Source organism: Brassica napus, chromosome C2, assembly GCF_020379485.1.
Source record: "Brassica napus cultivar Da-Ae chromosome C2, Da-Ae, whole genome shotgun sequence".
NCBI lineage: Eukaryota > Viridiplantae > Streptophyta > Magnoliopsida > Brassicales > Brassicaceae > Brassica > Brassica napus.
In genome coordinates this window covers 27,985,847-28,007,422 of record NC_063445.1, presented here as the reverse complement: position 1 = coordinate 28,007,422, position 21,576 = coordinate 27,985,847, and the positions used below count along the sequence as shown (strand labels likewise).

The window sequence follows — 21,576 nt, the reverse complement described above, 5'->3', positions numbered from 1 at the left end:
ACCATGGTTTTGTCCTAATTGGGTTTTCCTGGTAAGGTTTTAATGAGGCAACATTAAAGCACATTACAAGCTCTAAATGGTTATGACATCCAAGGGGGAGTGTTATGAACCAGATTGTGGATGACTCATAACCAATAGATTATGATTTGCAATCTTTCCATTTATCTTTGACGGTGTAATCTCCTATATAAGGAATCTCTATATTATGAATAAATATAGACTTTTCCATTACTTTTATAACATTTAACTAACACTGAGTTTATTATTATTATTGTTTTTTGACTGAGTTGTTTATATTGAATCTTAGTTGTTGTTGAATTACAAATTTTTGTCATTTATCCATCATATTTTGATCAAAATGTTATTTTAAACATATCTTCGACACATTATAATTAATTAAATTATTGTACTTTGTATATTTTTTATTTCTTTATTTAGTACTACTACCAGTTGTTTTCCAGTCCTTGTTGAAAATTTCAGTACATGAAAGGAGTTTGATCACCTTTGGGGATGAACTGGAGTTAAAAGGTGATCAAACTGGAGTTGTTAACATTTAAGGCCCGACTGGTTTTCCCGCTACGACCCGCAAACGCAGCTTTTGCGGTTGACAGCGTTTCGAAACAATCATACAAACCGATACAAATCGCTCCAAACCGTTCTAAACCGCTCCAAACGGCTCCAAACGGCTCCAAACCTCTTAAAATCAAAAGTTGGTTCCAGCTAGCGTTTGCGGTTGCGGGCGGTTGCGGGTGAAAAAATAAATATAAAATTATATTCAAAAATATTTTAAAATTAAAATTTTAAAATAGAAATATTATAAATAAAAATATATACATATTTTATATATTAATTAAATTTCACAAACAGTATCATAATTTCTTTTATAAAAACTTTAAACTAACTATTTATTAGAATTTGTAAACATTTTTTTGTAACATGAATTTTTAAACATTTATATCACACATATATAAAGATATACACATATATAAAATGAAATAAAATATTTTTAAAAAATATTTAATATAAATTTTTAAAACAAATTTTATTAAAATTATAACTTTCAACTAATTTAAAATTTTTATAAATAAAAATAATATTTGTATTAATCATATTATATTTATAATTATTATATTTTATTACAATAGTATGTTTTTATATTTTTATAATGTTATAATATGTTAATATAGGTAATTTATTAGTAAACCGCTGCAATATCTTATAATCAAACAGTCACAAATATCTTGCAAACGCAACAATTTTTAAACATTGTACCAGTAATACAAAACGCTTAATAACGTTTGAAACCGCAACCATCCACATCCGCAAAATCCCGCATCCGCAACCGCAACTGCTGCGTTTAAACCAGTCGGGCCCTTAGTCGTTTAAATGACAAATGATGGGGAGTTATTGGAATATCAATGTGGCGTTTTTAGAAAGTATTTCTGTGGACCATGTATGATCATGGGAGATACTTATATAGTGTATATCTTTATATATAAAATACTGTTTAATCACTCCTTAGTGCGCCACCTAGGATTCCAAGTCATTAAGTCGTCTCCTAACGTTGCGACACGTGTGCGTTGAAGCCAAAACATATCGTATCATTTATTTAGGTATCTGGTGGGCTTTAATCGTTGCGAAATCAGGGCTGGGGATGGGCTTTATCGTTACACGTGTATATGACGTTTACATGCCATTTTACCTTAATGATGCTTGAAGTCATGATTGTAAGATAAAGAGTGATTCACTAATGTTCTGTATTTGCGTATTTGTAGCAAGGATAATGCTGTGAAGAACATGTTTAAGCGACGTTGTTGTAAGAAGAGAGCCAAGTATGAAACGATGGACAACAAGAAGAGCCCAAACAAGAATATAATATTGTTCTTAGACGGTTGTACTACTCCAGTAAAGACGAATATGAAAATTATATTGCCAAGAGAACAAGGAGCTTGCTCCATATAAGGTATGCTTATTTTCCCTTTGTTTGTTCCAAGGTTGTGATCAATTATTTCTCTAGCTTGAAATCCATAGATTAAAACTTCTCTTCCAAAAAGGCTACCATAGATTACATCGTTAGATTCCACAGTGAGTTATTTAGGAACACACAAGTTGAAAAATTTCCTCACATTCTTCGAAAAGACTTTTATACTAAGAATATGACGAATCAAAGTTAGAGACATCTGCTCTGCAATTCATTTTCAAATTTGGTATTTATGTTTGCAGGGATTGAGCTGAGGATGAAGCGAGAAGAAAAAGAGAGCAGGATGTGTTACGAAGCTAGAGGACGCTGTGAAAAGTATGGCGAAGAAATCATTGTTGAAGGTGACCTACATGAACATACAACAACTGAGTCTACGTGGCTGAAAGTGGGAATGCAAAATCATGTTGAAGGCAGCATGAAAAGAGCTTAAAATATGGTTGCTAAGCTCAAGAAGATGGCAAAAAGATGTAGGAAAGAAATCCACACATAAGTTATCTACTCTATTAAAAAACAGATAGGTCTGTTCATATCATCATTGACAGAAAATGTTCATGGATTAAGCAACAAATATTAAGACATGAAAAATAAAAACCAAGTCAGAAGCATGAGTTGAAGAAATAAACGAGCATGAGGATTAATGACATCATACATATCTCTATGATGAAGGCTAAGGAGATGTTAAAAGAGTTTAAAGCCATAGTAATGAAACCCAAGTCATAGTAGGCTTGCGTATTTGGCTGAGATTAATATTTGTCAGGCAGAAACAAAAAAAAATTCTTTGAATACCTTAATGAGTCGACATTTTTGTGTGTATTATTTCTTATATATCATTATTGTTAACGTTTTGGACGACAAAGTAACACTAAAGAATCCTAATTAGTATTTGAATACTTTAATAACCCTCAACACGATCGCCACTACCATACATGCCGTCGTAGAATTCATCTTAAAGTTATTAATAATTTAAGAGGCTTATTTTATGACAAAAATAAAGTGATTAGAAACAAAAAGAAATACACCATCACCTTCAGAAAGCTATATAAGCTTAAAATTATAACTACCAAGGTTTTAAACTCTTTAATCAGCCTTTTTGTATATGTGACAAACTGATCATATATATCATTGGTTATGTAAACTGTCGAAAATCTCCGAGAGAGATTTTCATTATCCGTGGAAGGAGAAATCGTGGAAAGGTTTGGTCAACTTGAGTCAATTTAACAGATACAAATATTTATATGCTTCAAAAAGTTCTTTATGAACTTCACCAAAAAATATATTGGTTCAAATTCCATTAACGTAAAGGTTCAAATTACATTAACATTATCTTTTGTAGCATTGAAATCTACATATTATGATTTTAAAGTAACTATTGGTTTGAATCTATTTTTAAAGCTTTATATTATAGTAATAGACTATAAGGGATTATTAAATTCATAGTAATATAATTTTTTAAAATCCTGCTTAAATGAATGAGTGTTACTTAATCCGAAAATGTAGTACGACCTTGGCTTCGTATGGTTTATTTGATAAAAGTTTGCATGATATGGTTTATTTGATAAAAGTTTTAATAAAATGTGTGTATACTTAAATAATCAATTTTAGATTGTTATGTTATATGACTAACTTTAGAAAAAAATTGTAAATTGATTCATTTTTCACATTATCTAAATCAATAGGTTTAAAATGTATAAAAAAGTACCAACACATTCAAAACACAAATATATAAGAATGAAAAATAATTCATAATTTATGTATTGAATTTCAACTGTAGTGACAAGTATTTTTATTTACTTACTTTTATAATAAAAATATAACAAACACTAAAAATGTAAAATAATTACATTAATGAAAAAATAAAATCTTTTTATTAATTTATCAAACCTTTGATTTCTAATAAGAACAACAGAAACAATAGTAAAAATTAAAATGATTTTAGTTTAGAATATACAGCATATTTTGACACGTATACTGAGTCGTTATGTGCATAGTCCTAGAGAGTCTCACGGCGTGGCTTTGAAGCAATGTCTCAGATATTTGTGCGGGAGTACTTCTTATGGTTTGACGTTCGACAGTTCGGTCTCACACGCAATGAAGTTAGTGGGTTATAGCGATAGTAGTTACAACGAAGACCCTGATGAATGTAGGAGTACAACGGGCATATATTCTATCTTGGCAACAGTCCTATCATGTGGTGCTCACAGAAACAAGATACGGTTGCGTTGTCCTCGTGTGAAGCCGAGTTCATGGCTGGAACTGAAGCAGCAAGACAAGCGATTTGGTTCCAAGATTTGCTCACCTAGATCATGGGTATTTCATACATGAATTTGTATTTTTTTATTATAATATGAGTCTTAATTCAGTCTTGAATAAATCTTTTAGGGGAGCATATCAAATATACAATCCAAATTCTGAAAGCCTCGGTCAGGATATTGATTCTCACTTGAGAAGTTTCCAGCCAAGAATAAACGGTAACTTATTATTTGTATTGCTTAGTTTACGATTTTATTTGATTCATTGATTAATTTATGAATCGTAGAAAAAGTTTATATTAATATTTTATGTATTTTGTCTATATTCACATGTTATTGATTTATGATTTGTTCCTTTTAATCTATAGGTCGTTGATCTATCTTCAAAACCTTGAATATGCCAAATGGTTCCCCTTATGTTTAATGTCCTCTCACTACGAGAATAATTAGAAATAGCAAAGGACTGGCGAAGACATTTCCGTAGCCATAATTATTAGCGATGAAAGTTGCGACGGATAGCGACAAAACATAAAAATGGTAAGTTTGTAGCTAATTTGTTGCGATCTATAGCTATCTAGCTACGAATATGATCCATAGGCATTCTCTAGCTAAATAGCTACTAATCAGCGAAGAATTAATTGTCGCAAGAGTTTTATAGTTATCAACACATGATTATAAATATTTATGTGTCTAATTGATATGTATGTGTTATATGTTTGAAATTTGCATTTGTGATGTATGATTGAAACTAGTAATGTTTGAATTAAGATACTGTGTAGTTGTGTTATATGTTTGAAACATTTTACTTTTTGTGCTTATTTGTTTGGTTGATACTTGAGATAGAAATTATAGTATAGGATTTGATTTTAGGGATTGTGGTTTAGGGTTTAGGGTTAAAAGATTTACGGTTTAAAAGTTATCAAAAACATAGTAAATTATAATTGGTTAGAAATTTATATTACATTATTTAAAAGTATATAAATTTGTGATGTAAAAATAAAAGTATTTGGTTAGGGATTATTATGGTATAGAGTTTAGAATTTAGGGCCTGTGGTTTAGGGTAATGAGTTATTTAAGAAGTTGTTAAAAATATAAAAACCTGGTTAATAAATTTAAATTGGTTAGAAATTTATATTAGATAATTAAAAATGTATAAATTTGGTTATTATAAATATTTTTTTAATGTTTAACATCACAAAATTTGATTTCCCTCCACACATTTCCCTCTTAAGTATTTTTGGCTCCAATAATTTCCTTCCAAGTATTTTCGGGGTTAGCTCCAAAAACTTGTTGCCGCTTAAGTGTTACGACATAAAAAAAAAAAAGAAGACCAAACTCTCGAAACTCACAGTCTTCTTCTCTATCTCGCCTCTGTCATGTTATCTGGTCCTTTCTTCATGGCTCACACCGGACAAACCTATAATCGTCGTCGTCCATGGCCACTGAAGTTGAATCTCCCGGGTACGTTTTGCATACCCCTCTTTCTTCTATTAGTTAAGGTAAGGGTTTTGATTTGGGTTTTTGGGTTAGGGTTTCAATTTTTACTCACTATCCTTTTGTGTTATAGGGTTTCGATTCTGTAGACTATCTGTTTATGTATCAATGTGTCTCGATTAGGGTTTCAGTTTGATTTTGGGTTTCTCTCCTTCGTCTCTGTATATCTAAAATTATTTTGTTTGTTATCTTTTTCTCTTAGACGTCTCTGCACCGTTTCTCTAAGAAAGAAGAAGCCTCCCAGTTCTCTCGGCAAAGATGCTCACAAGTACACACCCTAAGGTTTTTAATTCTTAGATCAATTGTTCCTACGATTCATATTTAGTTTGTTTCAGTCTCCAAGTATACATCATTCTATGAATGCCTTTTTACAAAAAAAAAAAAGTATACATCATTCTTATAGTGTGTTTGATTGGAAATTTGACAATTTTATATATTAGCAAGGTGCTTTATATTCAGTTAAAAGAAGGTTCGAGCTTCAGAATATAGTGGCTGCTTTCCTCCACCTTAAAGCTCGATGAGCATTTTCTCAGTCGCCTTGTATCACCTTGTAAGTTGTGAACATTTTTAATAAGATTAAATCCTAAAGTCTCTTAACATTTTTGATCTATAAGAGTAACAGTTAGTTTCCTTTGAGTTTGTTTTACAGTAACCGGTACCATAGTTCCAAGGATTATACTTGTCTTTGCTGCCCTTGCGGTTAGTGATTCAAATGGCTTCAATTCTGACCCAGATGTTTTTAGTTGTTTATCTTGTGCCCCTTGTTTTCTATCTGATTTCAACCGCCTTAGTAGGCAGTTATTGATAATGTGCCCCTTTTTTTGCAGATCCTGAACCTCTGTCAATGCTCTCTATAGAAGACTCTCTGGACTAAATAAAATAAAGGAGTCAGGTTCTAGGGAGCTATGCTTCTTGAGTTCGAAGCAAAGAAAGAAGTCAGGTTTTTCTGAGCGACTCAGGACAAGCTGTTCCACAGCTATATCACTGGCATATAAGGCATCCAGAGAGTCACAGACAAGTCCAATACTTTTTCATCAGGGTTCTCCATACCAGTCATGACACGCATCCTTGACTTCACAGGTAATCTCTCAATCTACTCTCTGTTTGACAGCATATGATTCTCTTTCAAACACCGTATCTAATTGTAGTTTTTTCTCTTCTCTTATTGCAGAATCAGAAGGCTAATTGTGGTTTTGTCTCTCTTCTCTTATTGCAGACAAACTAACACAGAAGATCACTGAAGCAGTTGAGTTCATTATTGTTTCACAACACTTCTCCAACACTGATCATGATGAGGATGACAGCCAAGCTACAACTCACAAACATCAGTCACACCTTCTATGCGAGATAGGCATTTTACACGGTAGATGTTCAATAATTTTGTTTCTGTTTCGTTTTTATTTGCTTTTGTTCTTAAGATTTTTTGTAACATTTGATTAGTCCTATATGGTGTAATGACACTATGATATTGTTGTGCTAATCTTAAATATTTGGTCATTTGATTTGTTGTTTTTTTCTGTTGCTAAAATGTTCATGTATTAACAATTCTTTTGCCACGACACTAGATAAAACTGTGGCCATTGCTATACTCGAATACAACATTTTAGGCACAGCATTTGTAGCTGAATCTGTAGCTACATTAGCTACAAAATTGCTAAGCATAGATCGTAGTTAAAATCTGTAGCTATACTTAGCCACGCAAAATGAGCAACGGAAATTGTAGTAGCTATGTCGTCGCTATCAGCTACGGCTTGTGCTTTCGCAAATCCGTTGCGAACTGCTACAAATTGGCAACAGATTGTAATTAGCATCGGTGCTGAGGCCAGGACTTTCATCCGTTGCCATCTGTCGTTTACTACATTTTAGCGACAGATTTTTTATTCTAGCTATAAATAAATCCTTGGCTAATTCACTTGTTTTTGTAGTGTCTCCTTTTCTTTTTTATTTATGGTCTTCTGTCTTCTCTTGTGGCAGCATCAAACGTTTATGTGTGTTTAAAGGTTTGATGTCATCTTACATTGTGATATTGAAAATCTTATCTTAAATTGCTAAAACTAGAATATTTGTTTCCCTTCTTTTAATGTTTTTTCTTCATCATTTTTTTCATAAGATCGCTGAGCTAATGTAGACCCTAATCAGAACAGGATCGGCTATGACCTGCTGGCCAGTTTTATTTTTACTAATAGCATTCATTGGTGTGAGTAAATATTCATGAAATGTTGCGAGTCACCCAACATCATTTGAGATTTTTTATAATTGTACAAACATACAAAAAGTACAGTGGTGCTAGTGCACAAACTAGCACCATTAATTCATATAACTAGATGATAACTCGCGCATATGCGCGGAGTGATTATTTTATACTTATGTTTATTCATTAAATGGTTTTAACATTTTGTAACACTACAATTTTTTATCGATTGTAAAATGACGAATACAAATATTCTTCTCTTAAATGTATCATCGTTGTTGAATACTTAACGTATTACAACTCATTTTATTATTTTTAAGACTTCATACGCACAAAAGGAAATTAGTTTTGCGGCTGACACAAATCACTGAAACCAAATAGGTAACATCAATTGTAAAATGATGAACATGGATTAAGTTTTCTGCTCTCGGTTTGTTTACTATTGACACTTCATAAGTGATTTGATTTCATTTTCTACCTCTAACAAATTTTGCTTTCGTTCTCGTTTATGTTTTACTGATATGATTTTTTTAACTTATTTTGTGAATTCAGTGAGTTACATAAGTATCAATTTAAAAAAATTGACAGCTGTAAAAATTAGTTCCACTCCAGGTACATATCTAAGAATCAAATTTTTGAAGAAAATCACCGGTAAACTCTATTCACAGGTGAGTGTTCAAATCTAATATATTAAGCTGTTGTAGAATATAATTGCAGACTCGAAATATAAATGTATGTCTAGTATATATTCACCAGTTCAGTCTAAAAATCATCTAATTCTAGAACAACAAAACAAATTACTTATTTCATTAATCTTCGCTTTTGAGGTTTAGTTACATACCGATAAAAAATATATATAATACTTTACTATTCTAGTATATGTAAACTACGTACAAACTAAGAACTGTGTTGATTTATTAAATGATAAACCAGAAAACTTATAATAAATAATTCAAATCTCTCATTCTTACAATTATAATGCCTAGATAGGGTATTATGGAGAAACAAATATTAGACGAATGATCGAATCTTTCATTCTTCGAACAAACTCAAAAAGAGTTGATTGGAATCTTGTCATGATATTTTCATTAAAATATTTTTAGAAATAAAAATCAAGACTAAATTATTTGATCTGAATGAAATAATATATATTGTGCTTCCAATATTAAATATCACTTCAATTTAAAGAAGTGTATTTCTGGGATTGTCATGATCATCAAATAACATATTAGAAACCACCTATTTAACAAATAATTTATATACATAAAAGTATATACATTAGAGTGGAAACGTAAATAAAAATCAATACATTTTGTTTATTTACAATCATGTTTTTGGTAAATAAATCAAAACAATCATTTTATTTATTTTATATGGTATATAATGTGATATTGACATAGATTATTATTGACACTTCCTATTCATATGATTTTATTAACATTTGTATATTTACTGTAACAAAAATTTAAACTGTTAATCATAAAACTTTTAATGTGAGATTTTTTAATAAAAATTTCAAACTTAAAATATTAAGATCTCAATAAATTTTTAATGAAAATTTTGAAATTAAGATATTTTTATATTTTATATTTATATTTTTTTGTATAGAATATAATTTAATTTAAATGATATTAATATATATATATATAATATGAACAAAAAAAAGAGTTAAACCATTGATTACAAACAAATTTGTGTGAGACTTTTACCATTTTTAGTAATTTATAGTCGTTTGAAAAAATTCAAAATATAACATATATGAAAAATCTAATTTTTTTATTATATGCTTAATGTGATTGTTTAATTTATTTTAATAGTATAAAATTAAACAAAAAGAGAGAAGATACAAAAATTATTATCAAATATGTATTATTCATAATCATTATTTATCATATATATGTTAATTATATTAGGTAATTTCATAACTTTTATTTAAGGAAAGAATTTAAAATATTTTTTTGTACATTACTAATAAATTTGATATTTAGTTTAATAAAAATTATAATATATATTTATATGGACTAACTTAATTTTCTAAATTTTTTAAGAATCATTAGTGATGACACGTGGCTACGAAAACATGTTGTAATGCTTCGGGATTAATACATAGGTGATTGTACAAAACATACAAAAAGTACAAACTGATGTTGCATAACTTTTTAATGTACTTTTTGTATGTTTTGTACAACATCAATCATTTATAATTCATATAATTGTACAAAACATATGAAAAAGTACATAAAACTAAGGTGAATAATCGTAATTTCACGATAAATTGAAAGAGCAAAACCCTAAATTATTAGACAGACTATAAAAGTTCTTAAGCGGCGTTTGTCGTCGTGTTTCGTCTTCTTCTCGATCTCTCCTCCGCTGTTGCTAGCAAGAATGGTGACGATCAAGAAAACGGTATGTCGTGTTATGTATCAATAACAGTTTGATTCTCTATGGTCATCTCAAACGTACTTCACGTTACAATGGTTGCGTGCAGAAGAAGTCTCACGAGGAATCAACAGTAGATTGGCTCTTGTAGTGAAGAGTGGTAAATACACTCTTGGTTACAAGTCTGTCCTCAAATCTCTTCGTGGCTCTAAAGGTAATTTAGTAGTGTGCATAGATCAATATGTTTTTAGCTTTTGTAGCTATTGACTGATTCTGGTGTGTTTTACATTCGCAGGGAAGCTTATTCTCATCTCCTCGAACTGCCCACCGTTGAGAAGATCGGAGATTGAATATTACGCAATGCTCGCCAAAGTTGGTGTTCACCACTACAATGGAAGTGAGTTACTTTCTTTAAGCTTAGTTTCATGTTTCAAGAAAACATGATCTTTTAGGTCTTTCTTTATTACTTACTTGTGCATCAAGTTTTGCTTGACCGTGTTATTCATCTGTCACATGGGGGTTTCAGATAACGTTGATTTAGGGACAGCTTGTGGAAAATACTTCCGTGTTTCTTGTCTGAGCATTTGTTGATCCTGGTAAAAAGACCAAAACCTACTTACCTACTTTTTTTTACCAGCCAAACTTGTTGTTCGTTCTTCATTGATTCTTACTAATGAGTTTTGTCTTTTTGACTGGTTTTAGGTGATTCTGACATTATCAAGAGCATTCTTGGTGATCAGTGACCATTTTTCGATTTTATTTTTCTTGGGACTTCTATCAATTTTTTTTTTTGTATTTGATCCTTGAATTTCTCAAATTCTATGAGCAAAATACATTTGTGTTTTTTTGTTAACTTTTTTGTATTAGAAATTCTATAAAAGTTTGAAAATAGTCTAAAAACCTTGAAAAATTCTATAAAAGATATCAAATATGACCAACATTGTTTATTTCTACTGCGAGAGAAAGAGAGAAATCAAGTACCAAGTGCTTAACTACATAGATTTAGAAACATGAAACTCCGAATTGGTTCGGACCTTAATTGGCTGCTTCTTCCTCTACGGTATCGAATTTGAAGCCTCCTGAGTGATTAGCTATTTATTTTCTTATCATCCTGCTTTCTTGCTCATTAAAACTCCTTTCTTCAGTACGAGCGTGTGTCACTTTAAAGTGCTGTTATATAACTCTCTCGATGTTTTCTTCTCTCTTCTCCTTGATCAAACTTAGCAAGTTTTCCAATTTTCAAAACAGAGTCACAACTCAGAAGTGCACATGACCTTTCACTGTTGTATCTTCAAACACCCATAAGACAAATACGTGACTCTTCTACAATATATTAATAACTAGTGGTTTGTCCGCGCTACGCGCGGGGTGTTGATGTTATTTTCTTTATACTATGTTTTGGATGAAAATGTTATTCGTGGTGTGTGTTAGTGATTGGAAGTGTTGTTTTCGAAAGAACAGTTTACTGGAGTTTTACTATATATTGCATTTAGTTTAAGAGTATGCTTTCTTAGGGAGATCCTAAATTTGTAGGTAGTTACGGGTTTGGTCAGGTTTTGTACTGAAGTTTGAAGCACGAATGTGTAAATCTTGTTAATTTAGGATTTTAAAATTGGGTCTGTTTGGTAGCCGGCACATTGGTTGGGCCTTCATAAAATTTGGAAATTGTAGTATGTTTAGTGATTGTGTAGCTGGCTCTGTTAGAAGAATTTGGGTATTTTTTTTTATAATTTTTTTTGGTCAAAATGTTAAGATTTATAACCATTTTATGAATTTTACATGTTGCAAGAGCAACTTATTACGATAGCAAAAAAAGTAAATAACTGAAAAACAACATTAGCTAAAAAGATCAATAAACCAAAAGTAAAACTCTAGAAGAGAGTGAGATCATTTGGACCCGGTGAAAAGGAGAGCAACCTGTCTCTTATTTGCTGGTCCACCATCTTGAAGAAAACCATCGGTTGGGGACTGATGTCTCTAAATATTTGGCCAGTACGCTCTCTCCATAGAGAATAAACAATAACCTGCACAAGTAGCTTCATAACAATTTTCACCTGCGATGATGAATAAACACCCTGGCAACTCAAACACATCGAGACTGCAGCGGAAAGATCTGTTGGAGGAGAGGTAATAAATATGTCACAGAACTTAGACCAAATAGCACCAGTATAAAAACACTCAAAGAAGAGATGCTGGTGAGATTCGACTTGAGAAGTCCACAACACATACATATCAGGAACTACTAATCCCCGAGTGATTAATCGATCTTTAGTGGGTAATCTCTTTAGCATAGACAACCGAGTGATAAAGGAGCCACGGTTTTTTTGTTTTGTTATTTTAGTTGTGTGACTCGTGGTCAAGGCCTTTTCTTACCTGAAAAAGGCTGCTGGATGTTTTTTTAAGTTAGGTAGCGTGAGTATTAACTTGTTTGTCAAGAAATCTTCTTATTTTTACATTTTATTTTGGAGCAAATTGGTCGCTAAATCTTATTTTTTGGAATTTTATGTTAGCGTCTAATATATAAGTTTAGTAGATGTAGAAATAACTAATGAATATTTTTTTAATAATGTAAATGTTTAGAGGCCCGTAAGTAAAACTTTAAAACCAAATCATGCAATTTGTGGTAGAAGGAAGTTATTATAGAAATGGAAAAACGTAAATGAAAAGTGAGTAAATCAAGTGTCATGAAGAAGAAGATGCTTGCAGACTGAACATGGTAATTTGTGAACGGCTGTGGTATCACATAACAAAACGGATGATTTTATCACTCTGTTTGTAATGGAATAATTAGGACATCTCTCAAGTAGGTTATCGGTATGGCAACGTCTTGGGGGTATGATGAGAATCATGTTCTTTCCGTAGGCTTTCTCCCGGTTACCTTTGATCAGATCTCCGGTGGAACTTTTTTTTTTGTGATCGTTCAGTGTAACAATAAAATGATCCCTAAGTTCACAAATGATGGCTATAAATAGGAGGGAGCATGAAGTATAGCGAGTTGTCAGGAAATTGAACAGCTTCTTTGTAAAGTTGGGGGTTTAAGGGCTGGGTTGGAAGGGTAACAGTTATGATAGAAAAAAGTGTCTGTAAACAGGTGTTGAACAACAGATCATGCTTTGGTCGTATAGTTCATTAGCATTGCTTCGATTGTATACGGTATTCTGATTCCAACTGTACGAAGGCATAGCCAATTATGTTTGAACCGTGTTCAAGATTTGTTTTTCTTATATGGAATTTATTAATAAGAAAATGCCGAAAACATAAGTGACTCTTGTAATATGCTAAGTAATACGGAAACCACGGGGTGGTGTTCTACTTAAATCAGAGACATTAGCATAGTCTCAGAGGAATGGAACAAATTGCTTGATCTGCTTGAAGTATAAGCAAGTGTTGCAGTAATTTTCCATTTCATTCACATGGCAGCTAGCCGGTGGTTCGAGCTTCCGCATGTTTCTCTGGTAGGGGCTGGTGAATACGACGTTATACTTTAGAAGGCTTTGACTATGATTACTTTGTTTTTATGACCTATTGCTTATTTGTAGCATTTGTAACAGCTGTAGCAATTTATTGCAAGTATATTTGTCACATTTGGACAAAACCCAAGTACTGTAATAGTTTATCTCTGATCTCTTTAACTTAGCCAATAGGCTTATTGATACAGATACATAACTTGTCTAGCAAGTTCCTTACATAATAGAATAGGAAATCTAACTTATACATTAATACTTTCCTAATAGTTACATGGTAATATATTCTAGGTGAATTCATAGTCTTCGAGATCTCCTAATAATATTAGTAAGTAACTGCTGTTTCATAGTAACAGAGAAAGGAAGTGGGTGCACAGCGAATTGTGTTGTTTTCTCTAGGACAGATTAGAATTTCTGTGAAGGATTGTCATCCTTGTTATAATGAGAAATCAGTTTAGGAGTCTATTTCGTCATCTTATTAACACAGAGGCCGTAAAACTCTAAGAGCATCCAGTTTCACCAATATAAAGTAATATTTTAAATATATTGTAGTTATACAATAAATTTATGATCATAAAAATTGCATGGATCATTTGTACAATGCCAACTATCTCAAGAGTCTTTCAAAAAATGTTGTTGATATTTTAATCGGAGAGATTAATCTCCTCCTCTCCTTGCTCTTGATTATTTTCTAATATTTTAACGGTAAAGAAGAGTGCTCTAAGAAGTGAATTTATTCTTTTACGTAAAGAGGTCGAGTCTCGTAATATATAAAGTTTCTTTACAGCAACTTAGTATATTGAGAAATCAGTTTTCACACTATATTTCGTCATCTTATTAACAAAGATATGAGCATCTTTTAGAAAGAATAATCTAGGAGTAGAACTTCTCAAAATTCCTTGGATGCATGGCAGGATCTGGAGAACTCTTATCACCTGGTAGTTATTCCTTCCGGAGAGAGAGTAATAAGAAGAACCTGATCAACTGTAAACACACCATCTTGTTATACATCAGAGATAGTCTGATTTCCCCTCTATACATGTTAAAGATGTCTAGAAACTTCTTATATGCACGGTTATCGCTCCCAAAGCGCACCTGCAGTTATAAGTTAACTGTTTTAGATCCATGACTAAAAAGGTATATGATTCTACAACATTAGATACATACCCTGATCGGTAGCTTCTCCGAGATCCACTGCCTTCTTCTACGAAAGGGTTTTGTATCCCTTGGGCAAGAAAATATTAAACCCCGAAAGCAAGTCGTCATAGCCCTTGAACAACTCTCTTACTCTTGCTATGACGCCATTAGTGGCAACTATAAAAAACAAACATGAGACACCAAGAAACTAAGCACACTTCCTGTTGTAGGACCAAAAATGGAAGTGACAAGAAGGGTATTTGTTAACTCTGAGGAAAGTGTCATACTTGTCTTTCTTGTCTTGAAAGATATCCTATAACAGCTTTGAGATAGGTGAAGGCATCACCTGTTGTTATCCCTCCTAGGTTTCCTCCGCCACCAATCGTGAGAAAGCTTACCATTTCTGCATCACACAAACATATAAAGTAATTTGTTTTATCTATTTACATCGAAAAATCAATTTAAACAAAAAACATCGAAAAATCAAAATTAATTTATAAAAAAAAAAAGCAGAATTTGAGAAAAGACAAATCAAGCAATAAGGATTCAGACACCTTACGACAAAATCATTTTCCAATGGGAATAAGTAAACTTGAGAACAGCGTTCTATATGTCAAATTAATGGTCATATGACTTACTTTTTTTAGGACAGCGATAGCTGGGAGGTCACAATTGCCGGTAAAGGTTAGTGCCTGTGTGTTGAGTGGAGAAGCCAAATGAATAAGAACCATGGCGCCAGAGATGCCTTTTTATAGGTGAGAGATTGCGGAGAAGCTGAAGAGGGCGGTCATGGGAAATTAATGAGATTTAGTGGGTTGTCGTGTAAATGAGAATGAATGTGAAGGTTAATGGCAACCTCTTAAAGGGAGTCGCATGCGTTACTCTGCTCTTCTCTCAGATGGAAAATCAGAAGTTAGGGTTTGGAGAGGACGACTGTCACTGGAGTGGGGTTGCTCCTGTTGGGCCCAGTTGTAAACATTGAAAGGTCAAAAAATGGGCTCATATCCACTTACGAAACAAATGGGGTAGAGTGGGCTAATAGTGCTAACCGGCTGAATGGCCCATTATACGAAACATGCAATGGGCCGTAAATATATTGGAGCCCGCGATTATTAAGTTTCGTAGCCGAAAAATAGGAGAAAGAATTGAAACCAAAGGCAGACACGTGTCATTTTTTTGCCCCCTACTATGGATGATGTGGCAGCAGGAGAAAGAGAGAAAACTCTCTTTTATTAGTTTAGATAGATTACTCCAATTAGCTCTAAAAGTTAAAGAATGAAACCATTGTTAAATTCCTACTGTATTTACTTCTTCTGTTTTAAAAATTTCTTGATTAACAAAAATAGATTTTCTATATTTATAAATAGTTTCATTAGTTGATATTATTCATTATTTGATATTAATAAGTTATATAATTTTTAGGAAAATGTTAACTAAATGTTTTTGAATTGATTAAATGTTACTGATTGATAGTTATTAAAAATGTAAAGCAAAAAATAATAAATTTAAATATAAATACTATTAGATTTTTTAATATACGTGAAAACTTAAAAAAAAACTTTAAAAAATGGAGAAAGTATATAATTACAACATAAGGTAATAATTGAATAAAAAGACATCATTTATGTTTGTTACAGGTCATGCCTAGAATTGAGGATGCCTTGGGTGATGAACATATCGACAACCTGGATTTTTGGTGGATTTTTAAGTATACAACTAGATTTTGATCCGAACTTTAAAAGCCAAGACTATTTTTTTTGATAAATTTATTAACCCATTTGTTGGCTCGCTATAAGTTTAAGCATGAGTGTTCGGTTTTTGGTTCAGTTCCAGTTTTTTCTTTTTAGTTTTGGTTCGGTTCGGTTCTGGTTTTCGTTTTTTCGGTTCAATAGATATAAGAACCATTAGTTTTTTTTATGAATTTGGATTTAGTTTCGGTTTAGTTATTATGGCTTTCGGTATTGTTCGAATAACAATGTTAAAAATCTGATAAAATTTTGAGTTCAATTAGGTTCAGGTTCGGTTCCCATTTTTGGATAGTTTTGAATAATTCAGATAAAAAATTTATTTTTAAATTTTTTGTTTTTTAGGATAAATTTAAATAGTTTGGATAAAAATATTTTGGTGATTCAGTTCTATAGGAGAATTAGGATAATTTAAAATATTTTGGATAAAAAGTAATAGGATAATCCAAATTGTGGGTAGTTTAGTTTACAAATAGTACTTTTAGAATACTTGATAATTAAAAACTAAATATAATTATTATTTTAGATATATAAATTGTATTTTGGATAGTTCGGTTCTCAATTTTCTTTCAATTTGGTTTCAGTTTTTCTTTTACAAAATATATGAATTGTTATTGAATCGGTGTGGTTTTGTTTTTTTGTTTGGTTCATAGCAAATATTTGTGAAACAAAACCAAAACTGTATGGATATTAATTTTTTTATATTATAAATGGCCTATTCAATGGTTTTTTTTTATGACCCTGGTATCCGGATGCCCCAAAAGATACCTGACTAGCGCCTAATGACCGTCCACCGGAAATCTGCGCATAACCCGCCGGGGAACCCGTCGAAGGCATCCAGGGGGGCTGGTGATCACCCCATGTTAATCTACGAGTGGCCACATGCAGCTTGGACATGGATTCACTGTCTATAATAAAGTTATAAATACTATGTAAGTTGATATATAATGTGGATCTAATATCTTTTTATAATTTCTAATTTTCTATATATCGTGGATCAAATTTCAATTTTAAAATTTTTGGTTCATATAAATTAATAGATATTATAATCTAGTTTTCTATACTTTATAAATCGTAATCAATACCAAATAGAGTAGATTTATTAATATTTAGTATTGCACAAGTTATTCAGAATAATATCTTCTTACACATTATGGAAGTTGATATATGCAAAATCTCTCATTAAATATTTTCAAAATTATGGAATTTCTATATATCAAATTTAAGAAGTAATTTATTCCAGTATATTTCTATTTTTCAATTTTGGAAGCACATAATATTTTCAAAATGAAAGCGCAATATACACATCTTTTATAAATTAAATATTAAAATTTTGTATGATAAAAAAATATTCAAATATATATTTGTCTTACAATTTAGTTAGGATTATTATCAAAATATATTTAAATTAAGGAAGTTATATATTTAAATATACTTATATTTTTTATTTTTTAAAAGCACAAATCTTTTCAAAATGTAATCACAAGTTATTCTTATGAGTAGCCTCACAAAATATTCAAATCTTTTATGAATTATAGAATAAAATTGTGTAACTCAAATGAGTCAAATACTTAAATTTGTTACAATTATTTAGGATGATTATACAAAAATATTGTTAGCATAAAATAATATCTCGTAAACAAAGAACAAAATCAATTTTGTTAAAGATATCAGTTGAAAAACAAAATACTGTTATTCAACAATATTTTAATTATGAAACCATGTAAAATAGTTGTTAAAGATTTTATATAGCATTTTAACGCAAAGCCCTGAATTAAGTTAAGAATTTAGTTAATGAAAATCTATAATATGAAAATCTAGTAATATGATCAACGATGGCCGTGGCAATGATGTATGATGCTTCCAAAGTTAATAACATACCTTTTGAAAAAGAAATGTAACCACTAACGCCACATGGCAATGATGTTTCCAAAGTGAATAAATTGTCCTTGATGTCTGATCAACGAATGCCGTGCATGACGAAGGAAATGACACACATAATAACACCCCAAGCAAACAGCGAGAACTTACTTTTTCACAATTAGGTAATGCCACAGTGATGGCTAATCCCATTTAACAGCTAGAAGAAATGTTCTTCTGACCTAGATGCAGCTACGTCCTAGACCACAAATTTTCAGAATACCAATTTCACAATCTAATTAAATATTTTTTTAAAAGAAATCTAACTGAGCATCAAACATCAGCATTTTTTGTCTGAGGGAAGCATTTGTGTGGTTTTAACTATAAGCTGATAAACAAAAGAGCTAACTTTACAGTTGAAGTAATTTTAAAAAAAAAACGAAAAACAGTTGAAGTAATTGAAATTCCATTAATCAACTCACTGAAAGAAACGTTAAAACCATCGACGGACTCAAGAACAACACATGCTCAACATATCAAAAGATGCCATCAAATAATTTTACAATTCAGCCACAGATTTCACAAATACCTTGCGGACAGTTGAAGAAGAATCTCTAGAGGATTAAACAGTGCAGCAGAAACGATAGCTAAAGAAAGAGTCTATGCCGTCGTGATTGGTGCCGGAGTCGTTGGTTTAGCGGTGGCTCGTGAGCTCCAGTCTCCAAAATCAAGCCTAGATTTCTTGCTGAATTTATCACGAGATTGGTATCATTAATAGAAATAATATAGATAATTTTTTTATGCCTAAACGATTTAGTTGAAAGGAATAGATAAAAAGCAATATATTGTTTGTTAGAAAAAAGATTTAGTGGAATAATAATAATATAATTAAAAAGCACATGTTTAAAAAATAATCCAATGGCACATATTATCTATATATTAATAGAGAAACATTTAAAAAGTTATAGCTTATAGTTTGTACTAATTAAAAAAAGTGCTATGATAAGTTGTCACGTAATTGGAATGCTAATTTTGTTTATGTGGCGGCTTGAGAATCAATTTAGAATTTTGTTAGTCCAAAATTAAATTGTCAAGGAATGTTATATTATATAGTATGTCCATTATGGACCATTCATTTATCAAATTGAAATTATTATATATTCTTTCATTAAATAAAACTTACAGAATTACCTAATGTGATTAAGATATATATGGTAATTAATGATTTTAAATAATAAAGATTTGCCAACTATATGTATACTTTCTATCATTTTTGTTTAAATATTTATTATTAAAATAAATTGCACAATTACATTAATCAAATAATAAAAATTTAGATTTTTTTTTGTATAAGTTGTATTTTGAATTTTACAAAACGAGTATAAATTACTAAAATTGTTAAAAGTCTCATATAGGCTTTTGTGATCAAGGTTTAAATTTTTTTCTATAATAAGATACAATTATTATAAAATCATTTGAATAGATAATTTTATTTTAATAGGTGTTTATGTTAACATATAAAACCGAGTTGACATAGTTTCATTGTAACTAAATAGTAGGCCTGAGATTCTTCGGCATAAACGTTTGGTTCTTATGCGATAAGTGATTTTTTACTTAAAATATTTTAAAAAATGAGATAAGCTCATCAGTAAACAAATTATGTAATTAACAAAAAAATTAAAAAAAATTTTTTAATGGCCAAAAATATTAATTCGTTCAAAAATATAAATTTTATTTTTTCATACCACATTTTTTAAACAATTTTTATAGAAATGGACATCCTAGTCTATAAATATTGTTAGAAACGAAGGGCACCTCCAAAACGGGCATTCTGTTTTAATAGGATAGTTATTCTACCTTGAGATGTTCACTCATTGGTGATCGAATAGTCTCTCATCACCAGATCGATCTTTGTCGTCTGTTGGTGACGCCGGCTCTGCATCATCTTCGTTCTTATCCTTTCTTCTCGATCAAGTTTCTGGATCTGTACCATTGCTTCGTCTGTTCTCAGCAATATGCGATCTCCTTTTGTATTTCACATTAAACTAGGTATTTTTCGAGGCGTGGCTCCTTTGGCGATTTTGAAAGTTCTCAATTGAGACTTTCGAGACTGATTGATCTATTGTTCTTTGGCATTAGATTGATCCTGTAAACGTGATCCAAGTCAGTAACAATCGTTTTTTGCGATCTGTTCCAGTCCGATCAAGAGGTTTGCTTTAAGGAACACAAAAGCAGAGCATCACTTATAGATCTCTGTCTCGACACTAATTTGGTGTCTCTGTGATCAAGCTCATACGGCTTTGATTGCCTCGGCTATGCTTTTGTTCCACTCTGAAACCGAGATCGCGTATTGGTAGCTCTTCAGATCGGTGGATTCGTGATCAGGTCAAGCACCGGAGATTCTTTCTATTCCGGTTCGTCGTTGCGTACTGGATTCGATCTGGTCCCCTGTTCTCTTTTCTTGTTTCACTACAGACAAAGGATCATAGGTTTCAGTACTGAGATCGTTACTTCCAAACTCTTGTGCCTGCGATTCAAGAAACATTGACACCCCCCTTCACCATTCATTGTCTAAAGCTCTTTGGCTTTAATCGATCTGTACCTGCGATCGTGTTGACGTCAAATGCTTCTCTCCAAGCGATGCTTTAGCTGACTTCATTACAAGAGTGGAAATCGGTGTTTAACAGAATCTCCCTTCATTCAGGATTTGGCCACTTTACCGACATAAAGAATTCCCTTGATTCTACAATAAAAATAATTCATTTGAATTATTATGCAAGATAATTAAAGATTTCATTGGATTTTTTTTTTTTAAAAAAGAGAAATCAATCCATGGATCATTCATATTTTTCTGATATGCGAGTGATGCGAACCTGTAAACCATCTGGTCTTCATCGATGAAAATATTAAGCCGGAACTATCGAGAGATTGGGAATGACCTCACAGTTAGACGCCTCACGGAAATATGTTAGAAGTATCACTCAGGATTTGTATTCCTTTCTGAAACGAAGAATAAGAAGCTGCTGTTGCAAAACATTCAGGCCGACGTATAATTTGATTGTTTTACCGTTGAGCC

The 21,576-nt window shown here is 31.5% G+C and overlaps 4 long non-coding RNA genes and 1 pseudogene across 10 annotated transcripts; 4 read left to right on the top strand and 1 right to left on the bottom strand.

Moving 5' to 3' along the window:
* Window positions 1–1,267: 1,267 nt before the first annotated feature.
* On the top strand, window positions 1,268–2,272 carry LOC111204815. The gene is made up of 2 exons (XR_002657404.2): window positions 1,268–1,963; window positions 2,224–2,272. It is a non-coding gene; the product is annotated as an uncharacterized LOC111204815 (long non-coding RNA).
* Window positions 2,273–5,490: 3,218 nt separating this feature from the next.
* On the top strand, window positions 5,491–7,223 carry LOC106402977. Of its 7 annotated transcripts, XR_001280884.3 has the most exons (6): window positions 5,493–5,691; window positions 5,927–6,006; window positions 6,184–6,274; window positions 6,374–6,423; window positions 6,552–6,804; window positions 6,896–7,223. It is a non-coding gene; the product is annotated as an uncharacterized LOC106402977 (long non-coding RNA). The 7 variants fall into 7 exon arrangements; XR_007319236.1 differs by having other exon boundaries at window positions 5,492–5,691; window positions 6,165–6,274; window positions 6,374–6,804; XR_001280882.3 differs by having other exon boundaries at window positions 5,492–5,691; window positions 5,927–6,274.
* Window positions 7,224–10,300: 3,077 nt separating this feature from the next.
* LOC106403974 lies at window positions 10,301–11,037 on the top strand (annotated as a pseudogene).
* Window positions 11,038–14,472: 3,435 nt separating this feature from the next.
* Window positions 14,473–15,869, bottom strand: LOC106404816. Its single transcript, XR_002655513.2, has 4 exons — window positions 15,534–15,869; window positions 15,183–15,298; window positions 14,926–15,072; window positions 14,473–14,853 (listed from the first exon to the last, which is right to left on the bottom strand). It is a non-coding gene; the product is annotated as an uncharacterized LOC106404816 (long non-coding RNA).
* Window positions 15,870–20,039: 4,170 nt separating this feature from the next.
* LOC111202619 lies at window positions 20,040–21,428 on the top strand. The gene is made up of 2 exons (XR_002655512.2): window positions 20,040–20,549; window positions 20,640–21,428. It is a non-coding gene; the product is annotated as an uncharacterized LOC111202619 (long non-coding RNA).
* Window positions 21,429–21,576: the final 148 nt, after the last annotated feature.